Here is a 21,278-nt window from a genome sequence, read left to right as displayed (position 1 = left end):
CATTTCTGAAAACTAGAGACCTAGGGGAATCCAAGGAGGGGTGACTTGCGGGGCTCGGACTAGGTTCTGTTACCCAGAATCCTTTGCAAATCTCAAAATTTGGCTAAAAAAACACATGTTCCTCACATTTCTGTGGCAGAAAGTTCTGGAATCTGAGAGGAGCCACAAATTTCCTTCCACCCAGCGTTCCCCCACGTCTCCCGATAAAAATGATACCTCACTTGTGTGGGTAGGCCTAGCGCCCGCGACAGGATATGCCCCAAAACACAACGTGGACATATCACAGAAAACAGAGCTGTTTTTAGCAAAGTGACTACCTGTAGATTTTGGCCTCTAGCTCAGCCGCCACCTAGGGAAACCTACCAAACCTGTGCATTTCTGAAAACTAGAGACCTAGGGGAATCCAAGGAGGGGTGACTTGCGGGGCTCGGACCAGGTTCTGTTACCCAGAATCCTTTGCAAACCTCAAAATTTGGCTAAAAAAACACATGTTCCTCACATTTCTGTGGCAGAAAGTTCTGGAATCTGAGAGGAGCCACAAATTTCCTTCCACCCAGCGTTCCCCCACGTCTCCCGATAAAAATGATACCTCACTTGTGTGGGTAGGCCTAGCGCCCGCGACAGGATATGCCCCAAAACACAACGTGGACATATCACAGAAAACAGAGCTGTTTTTAGCAAAGTGACTACCTGTAGATTTTGGCCTCTAGCTCAGCCGCCACCTAGGGAAACCTACCAAACCTGTGCATTTCTGAAAACTAGAGACCTAGGGGAATCCAAGGAGGGGTGACTTGCGGGGCTCGGACCAGGTTCTGTTACCCAGAATCCTTTGCAAATCTCAAAATTTGGCTAAAAAAACATATGTTCCTCACATTTCTGTGGCAGAAAGTTCTGGAATCTGAGAGGAGCCACAAATTTCCTTCCACCCAGCGTTCGCCCACGTCTCCCGATAAAAATGATACCTCACTTGTGTGGGTAGGCCTAGCGCCCGCGACAGGATATGCCCCAAAACACAACGTGGACATATCACAGAAAACAGAGCTGTTTTTAGCAAAGTGACTACCTGTAGATTTTGGCCTCTAGCTCAGCCGGCACCTAGGGAAACCTACCAAACCTGTGCATTTCTGAAAACTAGAGACCTAGGGGAATCCAAGGAGGGGTGACTTGTGTGACTCGGACCAGGTTCTGTTACCCAGAATCCTTTGCAAACCTCAAAATTTGGCTAAAAAAACACATGTTCCTCACATTTCTGTGGCAGAAAGTTCTGGAATCTGAGAGGAGCCACAAATTTCCTTCCACCCAGCGTTCCCCCACGTCTCCCGATAAAAATGATACCTCACTTGTGTGGGTAGGCCTAGCGCCCGCAACAGGATATGCCCCAAAACACAACGTGGACACATCACAGAAAACAGAGCTGTTTTTAGCAAAGTGACTACCTGGAGATTTTGGCCTCTAGCTCAGCCGCCACCTAGGGAAACCTACCAAACCTGTACATTTCTGAAAACTAGAGACCTAGGGGAATCCAAGGAGGGGTGACTTGTGTGGCTCGGACCAGGTTCTGTTACCCAGAATCCTTTGCAAACCTCAAAATTTGGCTAAAAAAACACATGTCCCTCACATTTCTGTGGCAGAAAGTTCTGGAATCTGAGAGGAGCTACAAATTTCCTTCCACCCAGCGTTCCCCCAAGTCTCCCGATAAAAATGGTACCTCACTTGCGTGGGTAGGCCTAGCGCCGGCGACAGGAAACACCCCAAAGCGCAACGTGGACACATCCTAAATTTTGGAAAAAAACAGAGGTGTTTTTTGCGAAGTGCCTACCTGTAGATTTTGGCCTCTAGCTCAGCCGGCACCTAGGGAAACCTACCAAACCTGTGCATTTCTGAAAACTAGAGACCTAGGGGAATCCAAGGAGGGGTGACTTGCGGGGCTCGGACCAGGTTCTGTTACCCAGAATCCTTTGCAAACCTCAATATTTGGCTAAAAATACACATGTTACTCACATTTCTGTGGCAGAAAGTTCTGGAATCTGAGAGGAGCCACAAATTTCCTTCTACCCAGCGTTCCCCCAAGTCTCCCGATAAAAATGATACCTCACTTGTGTGGGTAGGACTAGCGCCCACGAAAGGAAAGGGCCCAAAACACAACGTGGACATATCACATTTTTTTATAAAAAGCAGTGCCTACCAGCCGACACCTGAGGGAAACCTAGCAAACCAGTGCATTTTTGAAAACTAGAAACCCAGGGGAATCCAAGATGGGGTGACTTGCGGGGCTCTGACCAGGTTATGTTACCCAGAATCCTTTGCAAACATCAAAATTTGGCCCAAAAAACACTTTTTCCTCTCATTTCGGTGACAGAAAGTTCTGGAATCTGAGAGGAGCCACAAATTTCCTTCCACCCAGCGTTCCCCTAAGTCTCTCGATAAAAATGGTACATCACTTCTGTGGGTAGGCCTAGCGCCCACAAAAGGAAATGGCCCAAAACACAACGTGGACACAACATATTTTTTCACAGAAAACAGAGGTGTTTTTTGCAAGGTGCCTACCTGTGGTGTTTGGCCTGTAGCTCAGCCGGCCCCAGGGGGGGGGGGGCAGAAATGGCCTAAAATAAATTTGCCCCCCCAACCCCCCCCCCCCCCCCCGGGAGCGACCCTTGCCTACGGAGTCGCTCCCCCTGCGTGACATTGGCGCCAAAAAACAAATCCCCGGTGCCTAGTGGTTTCTGCCCCCTTGGGGGCAGACTGACCTAAAATCGGCCAATCTGCCCCCAGGGGGGCAGAAATGGTCTAAATACAATTTGCCCCCCAGGGGAGCGACCCTTGCCTGATGGGTCGCTCCCCATCTCAAAAAAAAAAAAAAGAACAAAAAAAAAAAAACACAAAAAAAACATTTGCCCTGGCGCCTAGAGGTTTCTTCCCCCCCTGGTGGCAGATCGGCCTAATAATAGGCCGATCTGCCCCCAGGGGGGGCAGAAAAGGCCTTCCCAAAAAATTGCCCCCCCTGGGAGCGACCCTTGCCAAAGGGGTCGCTTTGTTGCGTGACATTCGCGCACAAAAACAAGCTCCCTGGTGTCTAATGGTTTCTGCCCCCCTTGGGGGCAGATTGGCCTTATCAAAATAGGCCAATCTGCCCCCAAGGGGGGCAGAAATGGCCTAAATATATATTGCCCCGTAGGGGAGCGACCCTTGCCTAAGGGATCGCTCCCCACCTAAAAAAAAAGAATTCATCTAAAAAAAAAAAAAAAAAAAAAAAAGGTCCCTGGTGCCTAGAGGTTTCTGCCCCCCCTGGGGGCAGATCGGCCTAATAATAGGCCAATCTGCCCCCAGGGGGGGCAGAAAAGGCCTTCCTAAAAAAATGCCCCCCTGGGAGCGACCCTTGCCCAAGGGGTCGCTCCCTTTTGCCAATTTCAAGAAAAAAAAAAAAATCCCTGGTGTCTAGTGGGGTTTCAAAAGCCGGATTGCAAGCAATCCGGCTTTTGAAACCTGTGAGAGACTTCAAAGGGAAGGAAATACATTTCCTTCCCTTTGAAGCCTCTCGGGGCCTCCCCCATGGGATTGAAAAAGAAATGCAAAAGCATTTCTTTTTCAATCGCGCTGGAAGCTCTGCTTCCAGCGCGATGGGGGAGACCCTGTGACTAATCAGCGCGCGCTCGCGCGCTGACGTCACAGGGGGGGTTGGGGGGGTCGGGGGTGGGAGGGGAAGGGCTTCCCCTTCCATCCCTGACTTGGGGGGGTGGGGGGGAACCCCACAGAGGGAGCGAGAGCGCTCCCTCTGGGCTCTGTGCACAGGACGTAATGGTTACGTCCTGGGCACAGCAGCACTGTGCCTCAGGACGTAACCATTACGTCCTGGGCACAGAAGGGGTTAAAACAATAGGCATGATAGGGCCGGTCCAAGGGGTGACTGGAATCAACTGAAATATCTTTTATAGCAATTAATTATACTTTTCATCTGTTTGAGCTAGAATCATATTTTTTTTAAATATGCACATTATGCTGCTTTTGGTGGATTATGTGGCAAGTATAGTAAACACACAATTATTTGGAAAAGTTCACCTCCTAACAGCATCTTTGCCTCGACAGTCGCATCTATAATGTGGCGCAAACACAATGACAAAGGGCCTGTTTTAGATTTTGGAGGCGGGGTTACTCCGTCACAACAGTGAGGAAGTCCCATCTGCTGAAATCTAAATCCCATTATATCCAGTGGCCCAAAGTGTTTTCATGCTCCCATGCAAATGACGGAACACCCTTTGAGCTCTTACAGGCACAATCTGTATTACACAAGAGGCTGTGCAAGTCTCTGTGACCGCTTTTGTGATAATGAAGTGCCCAGAGGTGTAAAACACAGAGGCACACACTCCCAGAGCACTTTTAGTAATATAGTGCCAACATGGTAAAATGGCATTTTTTTTGTTTCTTGAAAGACATATTGTTCATTGTATTATTTAGATTATATTTTAAGAACTCCTTCAATAATATTGAGGTTGGGTCTGCCCTGGCAGTACCATCTTACCAGGGTGGATGAGGAGGCCATTGATGAAACATGCCACTTTATGTGGGTGAGATAACCTCATCCAAATATATATTATTGTATTATTAGGGTCACAAAACACTGTAGACTTAGAATAGTGAAATAGAAGGCCCCCTATCGAAATACCTCACTGCACTCTGGGCCTCATTTACAAGGCCCGTGGCACAGGGTGGTGCAGTAACTGCCTTGCTGCGCTGCCCTGCACCACCGGGGAAGTGCACAAATGTGCCGTATTCACAAGTTACAGCACATTTCTGTCCTCTTCCCCTGCACTGGCGCACAAATTGCTGCCTAGCGCAATTGCAGGCGCCCTTGCATTGTTGTGTGCCTGCGTTGTGGGGATGATTGTTTTGTGCAGGAAGGAACACTTTCCTGCACAAAAACAATCACAACAGGTGTTTCTTCTTTCTATGTGTGTTGCAGAGAGAAACACACATAGAAAGAGGAAAAAACAGGGAGAAATAAAGATATTTCTCCCTGTTAAGTCACTCCTACACCACTCCTGAGGTGGCGTAGGAATCTGACGCATTCCCAGGCTTGTAAATCTGGAAATGTGTCAGATTCCTTCGGGCTCCATGGGTGTTGCATGGGAACACCCCAAGCAACACCCATGGAACGCCCCTTTCACACAGTGTTATGTGTTAAAGGAGTCCATATTTACAAGGCCATGAAAAGCCACGCAAGGTGGCTTCGCATGGCCTTGTAATTATGGGCTGGCACACTGCACCACCGAGTGTAAAAAAAAAAATGACGCTCCAGTGGTGCAGTGTGCTGCTAGGGCCTCGTAAATGAGGCTCTCTGTGTTACTGAGTTTTGTATGCAGGCAGTGTGGTGAATGATCTCCCAGGTCTCTCTTTGCACTAGCATTGTTTTGTTTTACGAACAGGAATATGGTCACAAAATGCAATTCCTTTCACAATCGTTATTAATTGTGACATTTTGTACTCCACATCTCAGCAGTGTTTTGACTGATAGGAAGTGAATGGAAAGAGTGTAGGATTCAAGTTCTAGACCAGCTCAAAGATGTACAAGGATAAAGGACATAAAGAAAGGCATTCAATGATCAGTAGTAGAAGATGGCAGAAGATAGGGTGGATCCTTCCACATCTAAAACATCGGTTACTCATGGTGTTAAATGCATGATGACAGTGGAACAGGGATCACATCTGCACAGCAGCACTGCAGATCAATCTGCGGATCCCTGATATGTAGTCCACTTACCTCTTTCCCCCAGAGATGCATTAGAGTCTCTTCCATCCTCTTCTCCGCAGCACACACCTTGGGCCTTAGTTATACTTTTTGGTGCAAAACTGCACTAACGCAGTTTTGCACCAAAACGTTTTGCACCGGCTTGCACCATTTTTCAGCACCAGCTGGGCACCATATATATGGAATGGTGCAAGCCGGTGCAAAGGGTATGCTAGCGTAAAAAGAAATTATGTTAGGCAGGTTAGAGTCAAAATAAATGACTCTAACCAGATTAGCATCATTTTTTTACACTAAGGGGCATATTTATACTCTGTTTGCACTGAATTAGTGTCATTTTTTTTACTCTAATTCGGGGCAAAACGAACTCCATATTTATACTTTGGTGCTAGACCCGTCTAGCGCCAGATTTATGGAGTTAAAGTAATTTTTTGGAAGTGGAAAGCTACCTTGCCTTAATGAGATGCAAGGTAGGCGTTCCAGTGCAAAAAATGACTCTATATGGAGTTAATTTTGCACCAAATTAGAGTAAAAAAAAATGACACTAATTCAGTGCAAACAGAGTATAAATATGCCCCACAGTCTCCCAGCCAATCACGACGCTGCTGTCACCAGCATGAGAGCAGCGTCGTGATTGGTGTGAGCGCCCTGCTTCGGCACTCACAGAGGGAGTGGAGGCCTGTGCACTTTCTCATCCCAGCTGTTCAAACAGCCGGGTGGAGAAATTCAAAGTGTGCATGTCTGTTTGGCCAGCCGAACTCGGGCAGCCAAACAGGCATGCACACTTATTGTGCACATAAAACTCCCCCTCCAGCGCAGCTCCGCCCCAACCCGGCTCCCAAGAAAAATAAAATGATAACACTTTATTATAATTTTATTTTTCCTTCTCCTTGTGCTTGAAAGCAGCAGGGCAACACTCCTCCGCCTTAGCGGAGGAGCCGCCCCTAATGTAGTCTATCTTCTGTCTATCTCCCGCACACGAGCAGGGAGGTTCAGTATGAGGCTCTGGCAGACCAGGTCCATGCCCACATTCTATGATGCCCTGGCTAAATACAAGTGCATACTAAGATGGGACCCACTTCCATTTGAAAACAGAGGAGCTGAACAGGAAAGCAGCTTATTTTGTCCTTTTATTAAACCTGTGTGTTCATTAGGTAGTAAATTCAATTCAATTTAGTTATTTGCTGAGCATATAAAAAGAAATGATGTATCTCTTGTCCTTTCAGTTTACACTACATACATTTTTCCGACAATAACTCCTTTCAGGTCGAGTGCGCAAGCCCTTTGACCTGTGCAAGTATTATGGGCTTTTAACCACGCCCACCGCACGCCAATAACTTTGACTCGTTTGTGGGCTTGCCTTTCAAAATCCTTTGTTATCATTGGTAAATGTTTTACGTTTGTCACTCCTTGGGGTGGTTTTGTTACCGCTTTAAGGACTGACCCTGTTACTTGGATAATTACACCAATGCCGATACGTTTGACTGCGCGCAAACTTCTTTTCTCTTTTGTGTCTCTCCTTCGCGTTTGGGACATTTGGGAGTAAATCTGGCAACAACAAGTGTTGTTATATCTTAACAATTCCTCTCTTTTCCTTGACTTCTGAATCGAAAATAGAATGTTGCATAGCGACTCTCTCTGGTCTGCTCACAAACCAGAATAAAATAGATTAAATCAGATCTTTTCCCATATCCAGCAAGTTGTAGGCATCATCTAGCAGGATGAAATACCTGTATGCTTTCCTGCTTAAGAGAATACAGGGTCTGTGACCTAAGGCTTGCTTTCCTCTGCCTCATCCACTATAGGTTGTAGATCTGGGGAGTGCGCAATGCCTGCCCTAGCTCGACTAAGAGTTGGAACGTTCTTCCGGGTACATAACTTTGAAAATAGAATACCACTTTAAAAGCACCTTAACACTGTCACTTAGGAGAAAATTTAGCACATGATGAAAAAATAGAAATGCCTTGCATAAACTGTTACTAGGTTGCACAGCCAAGATTTACTCTTCATGATCGCAGTCACTGTGCTGTTCACAAACCCCTGTTCACAAAGGGTAAGTGCTACCTGGTCAGATTTCAGAACCGAAAGAGCGCCAGATCTTTCCAGAGTGTGACATAGTTTGTACTGGGAGCATCTTGGCATGTCTGCATTCTTCCTTACAGACAGTGGCGTAACCAAACTGGAGGGGGCCTCCCTGCAAAGAACATGGAGCTCGGCACCCTCCACCCCTCGCACCGCGGGGCCTTTGTTATGCCAGTTCTTACAGATGATATAGAGTTAACTTTGAGAAAGTCCACTGGAGATTGATTACGCATCCTTTCCCTAAAACCTTCACCTCGTTATATTTTTTCCCTGTAACAAGCTCCCTGAAAGTGTAATCACAATGCAGGGTGGGAGGTCAAGCCATAGCTAATTTTTTATATGTAGTTTTGTAAATGTGTGTGTGTGTGTGTGTATATATATATATATATATATATATATATCAAAATGAGACAGGCCAGATATAAAAGTGAGAGTAAAGTCTTTAGTCCTTCTTTTATGTCTGACCTGTCCTGATTTTTGCTCCTCAAAATCTGGTAACCCTACCAATACCATTTATTTACATAAGTATCATAAGTGGCAGGATCCCTTCACTGCATGGATGCGCACTCTCAGGCCCTCTTCTGAAAACAAGCATTGGCAAAACCAAAAGATTCTGCTTGTTTTAGGTACATGGAGTATTTGCTGTTTTGTAATGGTCATACGTTGCTGGGTGATACTTTGCATGCACAAATAGACAACACAAATAAAAACTCTGATACGCCTACAGAAAATACCCAGATGCTCATATCCACGCATGCAAACACATACGTCCACATGCACACACACACAGACACACACACACACAAACAGTTGAACAAAATACATATAAGCACATTCAGAAACAGACAGATGTTGGATGGAAGGATGAATGGCTTCAAGGCTGTGTTTATAAACAAGAATAAATAAATGGTTGGATGGCTGTGGGTGCATACGATGGTGGGTGGGTACGAACAATGAAGATGTGGTTTCGCAGCTGGGTGGATTCAAGGGTGGGTGAATAGATGGATGCTCTGTAGTCGGTTGATAGATGACTGCTTGGGTGGGCGCTGGTATGGATGCATATGTGCTTGTGTGAGGGGGATAATGGATGCATGGAATTGAGTGATGGGTGGATGTAATAGGAGTAAGTGAGAGTGGAAATAAATAGGAATGAGAGTAAAAGGCAGTAGGAGGAAGACGAAGCACACAGTATTTAGAAGAGTAGGAGAAAAGTCGGTATATGTATGCGAAGAGTAGGGATAAAAGGAGTATGTGCAAAAGCAAGAGTAAGTTGGAGTATGAGAATGTGTAAATAAGAGTAAGTAAAAGTAGGAAAATGAAGGTGTAAGTAGGAACAAAAGTAGGATGAAGTAGAGCTAAATAGTAATCAGAAGAGTGGGTGCCACAGTAAATACAAAGGCAAATGCAAAAATACATAGAAGTAAAGGCCCGAGTAGGAGTAAGATTAGGAGTACGTTTAGAAGAGTAGGAGTAATTAGAAATAAAAGTTGTAGGTAAGTATACGTAGATATGCATAGGGGTAAGAGTAAAAGGAAGTGTAAATGTAAGAGGAAGTGGAGGAGTAAATAGCAGCCAGTTTGGAATTAAGTAGGAAGTTGAAAATTAAAAGCACGAGTAACAGCAAGAAGGAGTAAGAGTAGGTGTAAGTGAAAATAAACTAGGAGTAAGAATGTGAATGTTAGGTGTGAATATAGACACAAGTAGATATGAAATTGGGAGTAAGAGTCAGTAGGATTGAGCAAGAATAAGATAATGACTAACAACTTCTAAAAGTAACTGTGACTACGTAGAATTAAAAGTAGTAGTAAGACCAAGACTATGTGTAGGAGTAAGAGTAAGAAGATGTAAAAGTAAGAACAGAAGTAAATAGGAGTAGGTAGAAGTACTTTTGAGTGAACGGTAGGAGTAAGTAGAAGTGGGATTAGGACAAGTAAAAGAAGTGTGTTCCTGACTGTAACGCCAAACAACTTTTTCGTAGGATGCCATCCAGATATTTAGAGCAAAACCATCAGAAGAATCGCCACCCCATCTAAAGAAAGGACACGTAGAAGGATAAGCTGTTTAAAAATATATTTACACTTCTTTGTGTAATGAAACGTAGTAGTACCCCTCCCAGGTGCTGACACGTTCCCAATACATCCTCACACTCAAACAGTCAGCCCATCCCTGCCTGAGCACGATTGAGCATGATTCCCCAAAGACCCACTTGTGAATGAAACTGACAAGAAATCCAGTGGCTCTGGAGACTGACCCAGTGCTCGATCTATGTGCGCTTTGTTATTCAGCTGAACCACAGTGCAAACTGCACTTCGATAAAGCAATGTCTGAAGGCCCTTGATGTATATCTATGTATTGTTATGTCATGTATTATTCAAGGGCTCCTGCATTTATAGTACTTATTTTTTAACTTTACCAACTGTAATTATCCATATTTATTTTGTGCTCATTTTGTCTGCCTTTATTTATATTATTTTCTGTTTAGTGTAAAACATAAGCTGCAGCAAGTATATTTCCACATTTATTTAACCTAGAGTTTTAGCGCTAAAGGCAGCCCTTATCAGCATGGTAGAAAAACTTAAACAGTTGCATACCTGAAGCCATTTAAACTCGATTAGGAAATATTTTTCTTTAACTCCCTGTCAATCTGTCCAATTACCGGCCTGGCAATTATGACAGACAACAATGAGAATCATTCAAAAGAAGCCCAACTTTCCATTTTTTATGTATTTAAAAATAAATGCAAGCAGGAAAAGGGATGCTAATCTGTCTGTATTTATCAGTGAAAGCAAGCATTGGCAAAGCCAATAGGTCTCGCCTTTGGGACCTATTAGCATTTGCCAATGCAGTGCAACATCCCCAGTGTTGTGCAGCATGGCAAAAACAACAAAATTGAAAAAAAACACATTTTGTAGGCACGCCCACCAAGCATGTGCCCCTATAAAATGACATGAGCACTTTTTTACTTTTTGTTTACCTTTCCAAGCTCGAACAGTAAACAAAAGGAGAAAAACGTAGGTTGAGTGGGTGGCGGTAAGCAATGCAGGTGGGGGAAGCAACAAGGAGAGGGGTTGGAAATGGAATCAAGGAGGTTATGGTGGGGAAGCAACAGGAAAACGGGTGTAGCAACATGGGGGCATGGGTGGTGGTCCAGGAAGTGATTCATCTTGCTGATGGCAGTTATCCTCTCTGGGCAAGAGAAGGCCTTTGCCAGGCTTGGGCCCAGATTTACCTAAGTGGAATGAGTTTTGCTGGCATGAGGGAGCATTTGGGTATTTCACTGAAAAACCATGATTGAATGGGGTCTTGAGGGCCAGGGCTTGAACGGTCTCTGCCTCTTTTGTTACTGCTCCTCATATGAGAAAATTGAATAGCTAGGAATTGCAGTGAAGACTGCAAGATCATTGGGAAACTCCAGGTAAAGGAATTAGGATAGAATGCCAGTGTTCTGTACTTGTAACAGTTTCCTAACCTAAAATGAAGATTCTTGCTGTTTCTGCAGGGTGGGTACATGAAAGCAAGAATTCTGAAGATCCATTAAAGACATTGTTGTAGACAGTTCTCAAGCTCTAAAACAAAGTCTATAGAAGTAGGAGCTGATTTTGATGGTAGAGGTCCAAGTGAGGAAGAGTTTGCTCTTTTCCATTACAGAGAAATACTTAGCGTACTACCTATTCCCTCTTCCTGGGGCCAGAACCCACTCTACAGCCCAAGAAAAGAGCAGCTTCCTGCAGAACTTCTTAGAATATCAACTAGGTCAGAGATGGCCTGCATGCAGGCAGAGGGTGCTATGGAGCATAGACCAGTGGTTCCCAACCTGTGGTTCGGGGACCCCTGCGGGTCCGCGAAGCCTCCTCAGGGGGTCCGCTACTGCTTAGAAAATTAAATAATAGTTACAGATTAATAAAGTGTATCTAAATAAAGTGGCTAAATGTACAATTGAACATTTTTAAACATACTGTAAATGCAAAGGAATTTGAATTGCAGGCTAAAAATTAAATTAGTATCCTCAGATGTTTCACTAATGATAAAGTTGGGGTCCACATAAGTCAAAGGTTTGGGAACCACTGGCATAGACATTTAACACCAGTGGAGGGGAGTGGCTACCCAGCCAAGAAGGCGCCTGTGTAATTTTACCACTCTGCTCCAGCCACTGTGCTTATCCTGGGAAATCGCCAAGCTGGGGGCCCATCCGACCCTGATTGCACCTGGTGGAGACTCTGCAAGAACTGGCCCAACTGACTGGGGGCCTGGGGTCGTCCAGGGAAGTGTGAGGGAGAGAGTGGCGCAAACAACCTAGGCCAGGCATGCGCAACATCTGGAGGTGAGACTGCCACGCAAGGCTCATTGAGTGCTCCTGAGGCTAGAGGCAGCATTGGCAAGAATACAGGATGACTGGGCGGGCTGAGATAGGCCATGGAAAAGTAGCACCCGCGTTGCATTGGACAAAGAGACCTGGTGGTGAGGGCCGAGAGACACGCCCGATCCTGTGGTCCCCCACAGGCGCTTTGGGCAGTGAAAACAGCAGGCCCGATGACATGCTGGGGCTGCTGGGAGCTCATTGACCCTCCTGCGCATGGTTACTGATGGCATAATGGCGGCAGCTGTTGTCGAAGCCATAAAGGTCCTGGGCCCAGCCAGTGTTTCACAATTCTTTCTCCAGTTTGTTGGACCCACCAGGTGAGGCAGAGCGACTGAGGCTGAACAATGGGGAATGTTGCAGTTGAAGGTCAGAGAGGGATACTGGGGAGAGCTACACCAGGAAACCCAGTGCTGCAGCAGAGTTTGGGTTTTTGAATAGCTGCTAAGGTTTCATATTGCTATGTGTGACATTTTCAAAATTTCAGTGTAATTATGAGTGACATTTCAACAACTATAAGTGACACTTTCTTGCAAGCAAAATTAACCAATAAAGACGAGGGAACCATATAAATATCGTAATATATTGAGAATCTTATACCTCCAGTTGTACACCAGCGCCACCTTGTGGCCTTTGATAAACACTACTCGGAGCTTACCTAGCAAAGTGAGAAACTGGAAGGAGAAGGTTTTACTACACTTCAGGACATGCGTGACAATCTCAGGCATTGCGGTAATGACGGAAAATGACTGAAAATGTGTTATTCTAACTTGAGATGCATGACACTTGGCAGTGCAGTCATAGGGAACTGCCTGCTTCTCCCCCGCTACTCCTGGCAGCTGCAGGCCCTCCCCCTCACAACAGTAGCCTGAAGTTTTACTGACTCCAACCCTGGCCTGTCCAGAGGAGTGGGCCTGGCTACTTTTGCTGCCCCAGCGCCAGGGCCTTAGTGAACAGAAGTGCACATATTTGCGCCTGCACTCAGCAGAGAGATCTGGGGATCCTTGCCAGGTTAGGTGCTAAAAAGGTCCTTCCTGAAGGGGGCTGGGGGGGGGGGGGACTGCTGCATCATGTGCCCTGGGACAAAGGAGAGACTAGCTCAGCTGGGTGAGATGGAGTGAACGACACCTCAGCCACAGCTCTTGCCAGATTGGCACCTTGTGGGAGTGGAGAGGAGTCAGTGCGTGGTCAACCCTTAGGACCCTGGTGTGACTGCTCTGGTTGCGGCACAGTGATCCTGTCGAACTTAGTCACCTCTGGAGAACGCCTACTGACATTCACCTGCACAGGCCTTTGTCTTGCTTCCTCAAATGGGGACAGTATTGTTGGTCCCTGCATTGCTAGCTAGCCAAGGGAAGACCCAGGGCCAAACTGACCAATACTCAGATGGGGGTGACACAGTCCTCGCCAGCTGTGCAAGAGGAGTTGGCGGGCTCAGAGGGTGAGACTCCACCACTGTAAGCACAATTTGACAGAATACTTTCACTGATAGCTGATAGAAAGACCATACTGAGCAGGACCTCGGAGTGGTATCAGTGGGACTGGGCCTGCTAGCAGGCCCATAGCCCTCACGCTGCACATTCTGTTAAACACAAAGAAGTCATCTTCTGCCTATTCAGGTCAGCCTATTTTTTGCTTGTGGGAGGCATTCCACACTTTTTCACATCGATTCAGGGCTAATCACTGGCTAGGAGCTGGCAGAGACTTATGTTAATTAGCCTTCTGTCAGTTATTGACTTAATGTTTATTAAAAATCTGGCTTCAACCTTAAATTGGATTTTTAATAACCAATAACATAAGTGTTTCATTATTTTTTGAGCTGGTCCCTTTCCCAAGTTAGCTGCAATAGTATTTAAATCTGCACTCTGTGTTTTTTACATAGGACAACTAAGCCTTCCGTAGTGAAAATAGCCCTTTGGGCCTTGTCACTGTAGGGGCATGGTAATATTAATTTTCTACATGTTCCACTTTTAAATCCCATGCACCCTTAATTGTGGGCTACAAGACTGTCATAGCAGTGACTTACTAATATTTAAAAGGGATGTTTCTACCGGTCAAAAAGGGGTCATCCCCTTACTTACGTATACCCCCAAATTCTCCAAAAGTGGGGAAAATCCAGGCCTTTTTGTGGACCATAAGTAATGAAGGCCCAAGTGAGGAGGGTTTGCAAATATGCTGCCGTCCGCTACAAAGCCACCCTGCAGGTACGTGGGTCAGTGACACCCTTGGCTGAGAGATCCAGGCCTGAAGTACTGCATCACCCAGAAAGAAAACGAGCCCAGAATCACGAGTACAGTCAAGGGAGCAAAGCTGCCTCTTGCAGGGATGAGTGAGGTGGTAATCGCCCCCTTACTGCTTACAGAAGCAGGAAAAACATTCTCTCAGCCAAAAATCTTTTATTTATGTGCCAGCTTGACCTGACACCCATATTTACCATTCTAGAATACCCTCCGGCCTCAGGGATAATCCTAGAAAAAAAATATATTTCCTTTGTGCCTAAATGCACCTCCTCAAATACTTTTGTTCGGGGTAGACCAATTACAGTGGGCTTCCTACTCATTCCTATACCAGGGAATCAAAATATTCCATTCCTAGGCAAACTTACTGGAGGGTAACCTGGGGGGCATTGTAGGATCATTCGGCTCCCAAATAGCGTCTGGATTCCCTTACTCATTTCAGTCGTGGGACAAAGAGCCCTCTCCAAAATGGTGATGCTTCCCCTCTTGCTCTGCCACTTTCTAAATCTTCCAGTCATCATAACCCCTGTTAAAACTTTTAAGGAGTTAGATGCACTACTGACTGATTTTTTCTGGGGCTTAGACTGGCGCCGAATCGCCTTCTCCAAGTTGAAATACCCTACAGTTAGAGGAGGACTCGGGGCACTTGACTTTCATATTTGCTATTTTGTTTCACACTTGCAGTGGCCCGCTTACTGGCTGGTTGGTTATTACCTCGTGAGACAGGCTTCTCCACAACCCAAATTTGGTCTGGTCCACTGGCTAGGATCCTCCTCCCCCTTGTAGATGATCCTCACATCACTCACTGCTTGGTGTAGCGCTCACTTGTCCGCTGAACACCATGAGAGACACAAGACCTAGGCTTTTCTATGTTCCTGCGTCCCTTGTGAGGCAGGACTGCCTCCAATCATGAATTAGCACCCCAGGAACGAGTGGGCCTGACCATGATAGGTGATATGTTTGAGGGCTGAGGCCTTGTGGGTTTCTAGACCTTGGCGATCCGGCTTGCTGAGAGGTGGATTCCCAAAGTATGGAAAGATATGCCATGTGTTCCTGAAGGAGCCCCCTATGTTATAACACCCTGTGCTAACAAGCACTCCATAATTCAAGTCATGGGAAGAGACTGATCCCTTGGTTTTCAGTCCAGGAACACTCAGGAGTCATACTTCTGCCCCTTCGGCAATCCTGGGAAATTGATCTATACCACATTGGCGGGCTGTGCTGAGTTGAAGCATGCCACCCAGGGCAGCCATAATGTTGGCTTTAAACGTATTCAGGTCAGTGTTATCCACTGAGCTACCTTTCGCCACACAAGCTTCACAGATTCTTCCCCTCGATTTCCGCAAAGTCTGGTCTGGTTTGTTGTGGCAAACGTCTGTCTTCCTGCTCGTGTGTCCATTTTTTTATAAAATGCATTAGAAAAGCTTTATTCTGAGGCATAAACAAACAGTCCATTTAATTTCATAGGCACAGCTTTTAGTGTTTTTGTATTTTTGTATGTGTGTAGAGTGTTTGATATTTGGATTCTATTCACACAAAATATTGCAAACTACACCAGCACCCGGCAAGCATGCCACAAACTGATTTAACTCTAGGTTTGCTGTGCTTACATAATAAGGAACAGAGGAAATATATTTCTCACTTTTATAAAGGGAAAGAATTGGAATGTATTTGAGAATTTTTATTTTTTATTTTTATTGAATGAGCCGTTGAACATAGAGAAAAATATTTTTGATAAAAAGTTATTATGGGTTAGGTTTTTTTTTGCTAATGTCACTGTTACTCATTCAATTTATTACTGGTAATTGTGTTTCAGAATCGGTTTCCTCAATGTATTTGCTTGAACAACGTTTTTCTGTGTTGTAAAACAGAAACAATTTTGTTTATATTCCGTTTGCAACCGCATCAAAATGTGTGCAAATATCTTTGGCCTGCTTTTTTTTCTTTCTGCAACTTCGCAGTTTCTGTAACACTGCTTCATGGTGTTAGTTGATCTATAGGAGAGTGTTTTGCACCCACCATCACTGACTGTGTCTACCACAACCATTTAAAAGTCCTCTGGAACTGAAATGTCATTCACTGCACGCGCTCTCTCTGAACTGGCAGTGCCCACTATGAAACAGCAGTGTAATCCGGCTCCTACGTCCCCTCTCAAACCCACTTAAACAGAAATGTATTTAACTGCTTGCAATATTTGACCTGTATCTATGCCTAATCTACCAGGATTGAGAGGGAACTAAATTGCTAGTGACCTGTCAGAATGGCCCATGTTCTCTGCTCACAGACCCGTTCTCAGATTATGCACACCGAGTGAAAGAGCGAACACATCCAACATCCTGGAGCCTTGGCTGGCCTTGGGAAGCCAAATGATCTGTCATCTGGACTTTTTGGTCTGTTGGGACATCGCAGTCACAGTACAGTGCTGGCTAAAATGTCCCTAAACAGCCTGCCCTGCAGTGAGATGTCAGCTCCACATCTGTGCCTGCTCTCTAGAAAGCAAGGCTTCGCCCAGGCCATTGCGGCACTCAGATGAGAAAGACCAAACAACACGGGGTACCCTGTCCTTACTAATCCTGAGCAAGTCCGCCCCCTTTTGTTGTAATCCGTGCACACTGAGCGACAGAGGGGCATAAACCTTCATCAGGACTTCCAAGGCAGCCCACCCATCTGGGCAGCCATAGAAAAGTACAGTTGGCTCTAGATGTCCAAGGCTCAGTGAGACTAGATGGCTGGGCTCCAAGGGTGACCATCTGGTTATGTTGTGATCTCTGAGAACCGGTTCCACTGACTTGGGGTAGGAAAAGGGAATCTGAGGCCTGGGTTCTCAGTGTCCAAGCTGGGTATCAGGCAAGGGGCTATGGAGGGCTTCAGGGAGCTCTGACCTAGGGCCTGGTCTGAGCTTCTGACTCAGACAAGCAGGGTCGACCTCTCCAGTCCTCCAGGACCTCATCGCCTGCACTTTATGACACAGTGGGCTGGAGAAGGGAGCCCATAGCTGGAGGCTTTCACCCACAGGCCATCCGAGGCTCTGACCTGGGGCCCCATCAGAGCTTCCTATCACAGGCAAGCAAGGGAGAACTCCCCATACCTGTGGGTCCCCATATGGGCTCTTTGAGACAGGGCAAGTCTGGGAATAGAACCCAGTGTTGGGGTTTTTCACCCTGGACCCACTGGGCTCTGACCTAGTGCCAGGTTAAAGTTCTTACTCCGGACAAGCAGGGAGTAGTCCCTTGGTGTACAGGTCCCCGTCCGGGGCACTTTGAGACAAGGCAGGCCAGGGAACAAAGCCCAGAGTCGAGGTCTTCCACTAAAGGACCCGTTGGGCACGGTCACAGTTTCTGAACCCTTGCAAGCAGGGGCTATCTCCCCGGGCTGGCGGGACCTTGTTCTGGGCATTTTGACATCAAGTGGGCCAGGAAACCAAGCCGAGGATGGAGGGGTTTCCTTGGCCTGACTAGCTAAAGCCCTGCCCTGGGGCCCGACAAGAGCCGGCTGACCTCATTCCAGGCACTTTGCGGCATAGCGGCCCGGAGAAGGGAGTCCTGGGCCTTGACCCCCGGGCCTGCCAGGGTTCTGCCCTGAGTCCATTCGGAGTTTCTGAACCCAAACAAGCAGGTGAGACCTCCCGGTGCCTGCGGGACCCCTGTCCAAGGCACTTTGGGCACGGCAGGCAGAGAAAGGAGCCCATGGCTGGGAGCTTCCACTGCTGGGCCAGCTGGAACTCTGACCTGATGCCTGGTCAGAGCTTCTTATCTTGGGCAAGCAGGGGAGGACTCCCCCGGCCTGTGGCTCCCCATCCTGGGCACTTTGGGACACAGAGCACAGAACGCAGGTCCCCAGGGTACTCCCCCTGGGCACTACCTCTTTGTGTAATCTGTGCACACCAAGTGACACAGGGGGACATTTGAGAAAATGTATCCAGCCTCCTAGAGCCCTGCCTGGGCTTCAACCTTCAAATGAGTCTTGTTTGGGACTTCCTGGGTAGCTTGGAATTCTGAACACGGAATCACATGCAGGAAATCACATGTTTTGTTCATTTTTTTAAGTACAAAATGTCAGAAGTGACATTAGCAAGGGCACATTTTGCACCAACCATGCAGCCGTGGTATAGGACCCCTAATTAGGATTCTGCCTAGGCGTACAGGACATACAGGAGCTCTGATACCAAACTAAATTGCTTTACAGGAATAACTTTACTCATCAATTAAAAAGCATACTAGCATGATGTACAGGAGGTATACATGCACTTCAATGCATATTACTAAAAAGCTGGCAACTTCATAAGGAACTGTTTCAAATAGACACAATTGGTTGTGCTGTGAAATAGCAGACGTCAAATAAAGACCACCCTAAAATGGAATTTACAGCAGCATCAGCAGCAATTAGAGAATGTTAAGGCAGGAATGAAGAGTTGACAAAAAGTGCACAGCTATCGAATAAGGATCTAAATACAGAATGAAAAGGCAACACTGAAGGTACTGAAGGGAAGTACTTGATGTCTTGGTGTGCTCCTTGTGAAAGGGCAGAATGCCGCGCTCGCAGTGAAGTTAGTCTGTGGCTGAAATGGGCTGACCCACTGCTCCACGCTGTATGATGTAGTAGGCAGAAGAATAATGTGAATGACACAACAGACCAATGGATAAAGAGAGCTTGTTGAAAGCTCCTATAAGTAGGTATGTAATACATACTTTACGAAAATCAAAAATTATTGTCTAACACCAGACCTCAAAATGTTTTGTATATAGCACTTAATTCCTCACTTCTGCTGTATCTAATCATTGTAAATAAAAAATGTTACTATTAGATGATTTATGGTTCATAGTATACCACCTCCAAAGGATGGAAGGCTGAGTCTGCCTGTTAGCAACAAGTAGTGAGTAGATACAAGATGGTACTGTGATCCTTTCTGAGAGACTGGGATTGTTTTGCCCCTCAGAGTATAGTGCCTGCTGGTACTTAACTGAACTCCTGTTTATTAGTCATAGCAAGAACAGGAGACTCGTCCCTCACCCACACAATGTGACATGCTTTATTTTAGGGGTCAGTCCTCATCTGCTGCAAGTGTTGGTGGTTGGCTCCCTAGGAGCTGTTTTATCTCTTTTTTGTGTGTGAGCTGCCTAACCACACTTGCTTTTATTGGTGTAGCAGAAGCTGTGTATTTCCACCAATGTGGAGTCATTTGTTTAGTTTAAATTGCATACAGGTCGTCAGAGAGTACTTACTGTTGCCTTCGTTGCACAAGATAAAAATAAAAAAATAGGCAGTGGGTTTTAGTACCCTATATGTCTTGTTATCTCAGTGAAAATGTTTCTGCTATATTCACACACCTCTAGGTCCGGGGCATTCATCTTGGTTTCTGATTTCTGTATTTTCCCAATCTAATCTCTATCCAAGTGTTTTCCAAACTGTGGGTCTCTAACCATGGGTGACTTGTCAGCCAATATCTGGATGGTTGCAAAAGAGCTATAGAAAATCCTGCCTTTACATTTTGTATTTATCTTGGCACATTTATTGTGCTTTAAAGACAGGTCAAACGTCAGGCTATGTCTTCTGTCAAATTGTTGATTATGCTTTTAACATGGCGTTGGTATTTACTTTACTTTCTCTGACTGCAAAGTGAGAGAAGTACTTAAAGCAAACTGTGTGACTATCTTGCAGGGCCACAGGGAGTGTGAAAGGAAAGGCTGTAGGATGCCACTTTTTGTACCAAACAACAAAATGTAAGGACCTTTAAATGAACAGTACACATATTTCAAAGTATATCAGACGTTGGAAAGCAAAAATTAAGCACTTTTTGCGTGATGGAAACAAAGATTTTAATAGGATCAAAACAAATTAAAACACTTTTACTTGACGATGCACAAATGATAAATATCCACTGAAGCCCAATATCCACACATTACCATTTGTGTGCTATATAGTTTTAGCAGTATAACTGTGTGTCTGTGGATATTTAGTGGCCATTTCTGCTGTCTGTAAATGACAGTGCACTACCACATAATACTTTAGTAATATGCTTGAGACAGTGTGCTCCACAGCACCACCAGCTGCAAAGTACACTCTTACCACTCTGCTGCTGAATACATTTACCACACCGTGGGAATCTAGGATTTTCCACAATCCTTATATCTTCAGGGATGTAACAATGATAACAGTATTATATTGTTCCAGCACCGGTGGTGCAGAGGTGCTGAACTATGTCCCTAAATCCAGTTTTACAACAGACCTTGCAAGTATTCCCAAGCACGACTCTGGACTCTAAAATATACAAAAAAGAGATGGATGGAATGCTTGAATTAATCTCAGCTACCATTAATGACTCAGGCCACATCCCATATCCATTGTTATTTTGCACACCATGTCACCTCAGTTTGGACCCAGCCATATGCAAATCAGTCTTGACCCTGCTCCTCATGGGAACAGTTTAGATCAAACTGCCAGGCAAGGTCCTCCTTGAACCGGAACACAGCAACCCAGGTCCGGTTTCGACCTGCTGCTACTGTAAACAAGCTATGCCTCGAACCTGGAGGGCGAGGTAAGTGAGAGATGAAGTAATTTCGTCATCTGGCTGGGGAATATTAACCACTTGCTGATACATCTGCATGCTGTGTCCTGTCCTCTGCTCCCCAGGCTGGAGATGTATCACGGGGCAGCCCAGGGTTTGTTCCAGTGCTGTGTTCAAACAGCATTCACAGTGCGACCTGATCATTTCCCGCATTGTACAGAAATCTGGCACAGCACAATGAGGCTGGTTTGCAAGTTTTTTCAGGAATCCTTTCTTGTTACTTTTCACAAGACAGGAGTATGTTTACAAATCATTGTGTCCAGCTACAGGTGGACAGACAGAGGCCTGTGAGGGACA

Source organism: Pleurodeles waltl, chromosome 7 (genome assembly GCF_031143425.1).
Source record: "Pleurodeles waltl isolate 20211129_DDA chromosome 7, aPleWal1.hap1.20221129, whole genome shotgun sequence".
Classification (NCBI taxonomy): domain Eukaryota; kingdom Metazoa; phylum Chordata; class Amphibia; order Caudata; family Salamandridae; genus Pleurodeles; species Pleurodeles waltl.
This window is presented reverse-complemented; position numbering follows the sequence as displayed.